Genomic DNA, 6,878 nt, shown 5'->3' on the forward strand with positions numbered 1-6,878 from the left:
TGGAGCGGGCCGGGGGAGGGTGCGGAGGGTTGGCGGCGGCGGTGGAGCGGGCTGGGGGAGTGGTGGGTCGTTGGCGGCGGTGGAGCGGGGGAGGGTGCGGGGGGCTGGGTGCTCGTTGGCGGCAGTGGAGGGGGGTCGAGATTGAGTGTCCTCATGAATTCAAAAAGTGCTCGTGAAATTTAAAAATATTCATGATATCAAAAAGTGCCCATGAAATACAATCGAGAAATGAATACTACGATTTAAATACAATCGATCTTAGCTAGCTATTTGTTCACAATCTTCTTGCCCTTCTTTTTCGCAAATGGAGTTCTTCTGTGGAACGGGCGTCCTTTAGGTAGGGTGGTCCTGCTTCTTCTTGTGGTGTGTGCTGCTACTTCATCGTCGTCGTCATGTTCGATCTTCGGGTCGCCGTACTTGTCGAAGTCTTGCTCATTGGCTACTCCATCCATTCCGATGATCTTCCTTTTGCCTCTCCTCACGACAACACGACTGGGCTTTGACGGGTCGGTAATGAAGAAGCATTGGTCCACTTGGAAAGCCAGTACCCATGGCTCATTTTTCGCGGTGACGTTTGCGCCCGCGGTCCTGGATTTGGTTTCGGGTATAACCATGGTAGTGAAATACCGGTCTTCTTTTAGGACGCTCTTGGCCCATTTGACACGGAACATCGGGACCTTCTCTCCAGCGTAGCTCAGCTCCCAGATCTCCTCGATCCTTCCGTAGTATCTGTCCTTGTCGTTAGCGGTGTAGGATTCCATCATTACCCCGGAGTTCTGATAACCATCGCTCTTCATGTCCTTGTCCTCGGTGTAGAATGTGTAGCCATTGATATCATACGCCTCATAGGTCATCAGGTTGTGCTCGGCGCCCTGTGACAAGGATAATATGAGTTGTTCTTCCACGGAAGAATCCTCATGTAAAGGGTACGATAGAAGCTTCTGCTTGAACCAACATGTGAAACATGAGTTGTGCTCTTTGATTATATCTCCGTCCATCCTCTGTTGGCCTCTTGTCATTGTACGTCTTCTCAATAAAGGTTTTGTGCTCTACCACCCAAGGATCGACCATGTCTATGTGTTGTAGCGCGACTAGGTTTGCTCTTTCAAAGTCGGTGAGTCGACCCTCGAAGTCGACATGCATTTCACGGCGACCCTCACGGTGACCCCATCCAGCGAGCCTGCCAAGGTGCGTGTTGACGGGCAGACCAACGGGGTTCTCGATGCCTAGATAATTCATGCAGTAGGAGACGCACTCTTCGGTCAGAAAGCCCCTGGCTATACTTCCCTCTGGACGTGACATGTTGCGAACGTATCCTTTGATGACACCATTCATCCTTTCGAATGGCATCATGCTGTGCAGGAACATCGGCCTGAGTTGGATGATATCCTCCACGATATGGACCAGCAGATGCACCATAACGTCGAAGAATGCGGGCGGGAAGTACATCTCAAGCTCGCATAGTATCACTACGATCTCTTCCTGTAGCCTTCTGAGTTGCGTCACGCCAATCGACTTCCGAGAGATGACGTCGAAAAAGTTGCATAGGCCAAATAGCATTTCACGGACGTGCGCGTCCATGATCCCACAGATTGCAACTAGAAGTATCTGCGTCATCAGCACGTGACAGTCGTGAGACTTCATCCCGCTGAATTTCTGCTTTGCTGGATCTAAGTATCTGCTTATCTTCCCCGCGTAACCGTAAGGAAGTTTTACTCCTACGAGGCATGTGAAAAACTGCTCGATCTCCTCCTGACTTAGAGTGAAGCACGCGGGAGGGTAGTCACTTCCGGTCTTCTTGGCCTTTTTGCCTTTGCGACGAGTTTCTGTGTCCTGCTTCACCTCATCATCATCATTAGCATGAAGCTCCTGCCTGATGCCCATTGATTTCAAGTCTGCCCTTGCTTTCGGCCCATCTTTGGTCCTCTTTGGCATGTTGAGCAGGGTACCAAGCAGACTCTCGCACACGTTCTTCGTGATATGCATGGCATCAAGGCTGTGAGGCACACAGTGGATCTTCTAGTACGGCAAGTCCTAGAAAACAGACCTCGTTTTCCATACCTTCAGCAGCAGCTCTGGCGCCTTTCGCTTCTTTCCCGGCTCAGGCGCCTTTTGCTTCTTTCCCGATAGTGGGCAATCTTTCCAATTTTTCAACAGCTCGTCTATTTCCTCGCCGCTCCTCGTACGCGGGCATTTTCGGGGTTCGGTTTCACCATCGAACAGATCCTTGCGTTTCCTCCACGGGTCATCGTCGCGAAGCCACCTTCGATGTCCCATGAACACGGTTTTCGAAGACCCGGGATCTCTTTCTAGCTGGCGATACGTTGTGTCATCCATGCACCTTACGCATCCAGAAAATCCGTGGACTACCTGCCCCGCGAGATACCCGTAACCGAGATAGTCGTGCACCGTCGTGAGCAATGCGGCTCTCATAGGGAAATATTCTTTCTCTGCGGCGTCCCACGTATTGGCTGGCGTTTTCCACAATGTGTCTAGCTCCTCTTTCAGCAGCCCCAGATACAGATTGATGTCGTTCCCTAGTTGTTTCGGCCCTTCAATTAGCATACTCATGTGAATGTACTTCCTCTTCATGCACAACCAGGGGGGAAGGTTGTACATCCACACAAACACAGGCCACGTGCTATGTGTGCTTCTCTGGCTGCCAAACAGATCGACTCCATCGGTGCTCGCGCCCAGCACGATGTTCCTTGGATCCTTCCCAAATTCTGGGTATTCAAAGTTCAACGCTTGCCACTGGCTCACATCCTTAGGGTGACTCAGCATCTTGTCTTTTTTATTTATCTCCGGATCATTTCCGTCATCTTCCCACTTCTTCTCCTCCCTATCCGCGTGCCAACGCAGGAGCTTTGCTACCTTAGGGTCCGCGAAATACCGCTGCAGACGAGGAGTGATCAGAAAGTACCACACCGATTTTCGAGGAGCTTTCTTCCTCTTCTTATATCGAGTGACGCCGCACACCGGACATATGGTAGACTCCGCGTGCTCGTCCCGATAAATGATGCAATTGTTCATGCACACATGGTATTTCACGTGCGGTAAATCCAGAAGACACACGATTTTCTTCGCCTCCTCGAAACTGGTCGGGCACTTGTTCCCCTTGGGAAGACGTTCGTGCCAGAATGACATGTTCTCGTGAAGCATGCGTCAGTCATTTTGTGTTTTACCTTCATCTCCAGAGCCATGAGCGTTACTTTCAGGTGGGTATCCTCGGGCCTGCATCCTTCATACAATGGAGTAACCGCGTCTATCTCCAGGTTATCCAGCTTGGCTTTCTCTCGGGCGACAGCTCTTGCATTATCCGTCTGCTTGAGAAGCAGCTCTTTAATATGAGGGTCCTGCACCTAACCTCCATCGTCGTCTGCTCCGGCATCTTCATCTTCATGATCATGCCCTTCGTCTTGATCTTCCTCATCATCATGTACGACATCTTCTACATGATGACTATGTACAGCATCACCGTCGTGATCATGTCCTGGAGATTCTTCGTCTTCTCGCCCGCCCTCGCCGCGGTGGTACTTGTCTTGTTGCCCTTCCTCATTTCTTGCCCAGCCCCCATGGACGACTTCATAGTCATCTTCATCACCTTGCCACCGATAGCCATCTATGAAACCACGCAAGAGCAGGTGGTCCCGCACCTGCCCAGAATCCGGGTCCGCAATAAGGCTCTTCAGCTTCCATCTTCGACACGGACATCTTATCTCCGTCTCGTTCTTTTGAAGCATCTCGGCCTTCGCGGAGCTCAAAAACCTATTCATGATGCCTTCAGTCATCGTGCGGACCATGGTCGCCTACGGGGTAGAGCAAAACGATATTTTAGAACCAAGAAAAAATTTGGCATGACCTTCCCTAAAAATAGGACCAAAAAGAATGCATAGTGCCAACATTCTCGCCGAAACAGAAATGAATCAACATTCCGGCAAAATATTGGCAACTATCGCATTTCAAATACCGATACCTGCAAACACAAACATATATGCAACTCCACAAACACATGCAACACCACAAACATACATAGATCTAGCTAGGCCACAAAAAGTGCATGTCCACATTGTTGGAGCGAGCTAGGGAGAAAAAAAGTAGATCTACATCATGAAGATAGCTTTCCCCTTACTTACCTATCAAAAAACGTAATTTCACCAATTAATTTTGATGAATCTATGGTGGAAATGAGGTGAGGAGGAGGAGGCAGCCGAAAGCTTGGAGAAGGAGGTGGAGGGAATGAAGTGGGGAAAGTGAGTGGGTAGGTGTGGGGCTGTCCAAAATATCTTGTTGGGGTCCTAGGTTACTAATGGCGCACCACCTGCAAATGCGCCATTAGTAACCCTGGTTACTAATGGCGCACCTGCAGGTGGTGCACCATTAGTAGTTTTACACTAGAGTTGAACTAGATCTACAAGTAATTTCAAATAATCTTACACTAGAGTTGAACTAACTCTATAACCTAGTACAAATAATTTCACACTAGAGTTAAACTAGCTCTACAAGCTAGTTCAAATAATTTTACACAACAGTTGAGCTAACTCTATAACCTAGTACAAATAATTTCACACTAGAGTTGAACTAGCTCTACAAGTTATTTCAAATAATCTAACACTAAAGTTGAACTAACTCTATAACCTAGTACAAATAATTTTACACTAGAGTGGAACTAGCTCTACATGCTAGTTCAAATAATTTTGCACTAGAGTAGAACTAGCTCTATTACCTAGTGCAAATAATTTTACAATAGAGTTTAACTAGCTCTAGAGGCTAGTTCAAATAATTTTACACAAGTGTTGAACTTGCTCCACAAGCTAGTTCAAATTATTTTACACTAGAGTTGAACTAGCTCTACAAGCTAGTTCAGATAATTTTGCACTAGAGTATAACTAGCTCTATAGCCTAGTACAAATAACTTTACACTAGAGTTGACCTAGCTCTTATAACTAGGTCAAATAATTTTACACTAGAGTTGAACTAGATTTATAACCTAGTTCAAATAATTTTACACTAGAGTGGAACTAGCTCTACATTCTAGTTCAAATAATTTTGCACTAGAGTAGAACTAGCTCTATTACCTAGTGCAAATAATTTTACACTTTAGTTGATCTAGCTCTAGAGGCTAGTTCAAATAATTTTACACAAGTGTTGAACTTGCTCAACAAGCTAGTTCAAATTATTTTACACTAGAGTTGAACTAGGTCTACAAGCTAGTTCAGATAATTTTGCACTAGATTATATCTAGCTCTGTAGCCTAGTACAAATAATTTTACACTAGAGTTGAACTAGCTCTACAAGCTAGTTCAAATAATTTTACACTAGAGTTGAACTAGCTATACAAGCTAGTTAAAATAATTATACACTAGAGTCGAACTTGCTCTATAACCTAGTACAAATAATTTTACACTAGAGTTGACCTAGCTCTTATAACTAGGTCAAATAATTTTACACTAGAGTGGAACTAGATTTATAACCTAGTTCAAATAAGTTTACACTAGAGTTGAACAAGCTCTACAAGCTAGTTCAAATAATTTTACAGTAGAGTTGTACTTTTTCTACAAGCTAGTCCAAATAATTTTACACTAGAGTTAACCTAGCCTAATAACCTAGTACAAATAGTTTTACACAAGAGTTAAACTAGCTCTACAAGATAGTTCAAATAATTTTGCACTAGACTAGAACTAGCTCTATAACCTAGTACAAATAATTTTATACTAGAGTTGAACTAGCTCTATAACCTAGTACAAATTACACTAGAGTTGAACCAGCTCTACAAGCTAGTTCAAACAATTTTACACTAGAGTTGACCTAGCTCTATAACTTAGTACAAATAGTTTTACACTAGAGTTGAACTAGCTCTACAAGCTAGTTCATGTAATTGTACACTAGAGTTGAACTAGCTCTACAAGCTAGTTCAAGTAATTGTACACTAGAGTTGAACTATCTCTACAAGCTAGTTCAAATAATTTTACACTAGAGTTGAATTAGCTCTATTGGCTAGTTCAAATAGTTTTAGACTAGAGTTGAACTAGTTCTATAACCTCGTATAAGTAATTTTACACTAGAGTTGAACTATCTCTATGAACTAGTAAAAATAATTTTACATTAGAGTTGAACAAGCTCTACAAGCTAGTTCAAATAATTTTACACTAGAGTTGAACTAGCTCTACATGATAGTTCAAACAATTTTACACTAGAATTGAACTAGCTCTACAAGCTAGTTCAAATAATTTTGCACTAGAGTAGAACTAGCTCTATTACCTAGTACAAATAATTTTACACTAGAGTTGAACTAGCTCTACAAGCTAGTTCAAATAATTTTACACCAGTGTTGAACTGTCTCTACAAGCTAGTTTAGATAATTTTACACTAGAGTTGAAATAGCTCTACAAGCTAGTTGAAATAATTTTGCAATAGAGTAGAACTAGCTCTATAACCTAGTACAAATAATTTTACACTAGAGTTGACCTAGCTCTATAAACTTGTTCAAATAATTTCACACTAGAGTTGAACTAGCTATACAAGCTAGTTCAAATAATTTTACACTAGAGTAGAACTAGGTCTATATCCTAGTACAAATAATTTTACACTAGAGTTGAACTAGCTCTACAAGCTAGTTCAAATTATTTTACACTAGAGTTGAACTAGCTCTATAACCTAGTTCTAATAATTATGCACTAGAGTAGAACTAGCTCTATAACCTATTTCAAATAATTTTACACTAGAGATGAACTAGCTCTATAATTTAGTACAAATAATTTTACACTAGAGTTGAACCATCTCTACAAGCTAGTTCAAATAATTTTACACTAGAGTTGACCTAGCTCTATAACCTAGTACAAATAGTTTTACACTAGAGTTCAACTAGCTCTACAAGC

The sequence above is a fragment of the Triticum dicoccoides genome, chromosome 5A (assembly GCF_002162155.2).
Source record: "Triticum dicoccoides isolate Atlit2015 ecotype Zavitan chromosome 5A, WEW_v2.0, whole genome shotgun sequence".
Lineage (NCBI taxonomy): Eukaryota > Viridiplantae > Streptophyta > Magnoliopsida > Poales > Poaceae > Triticum > Triticum dicoccoides.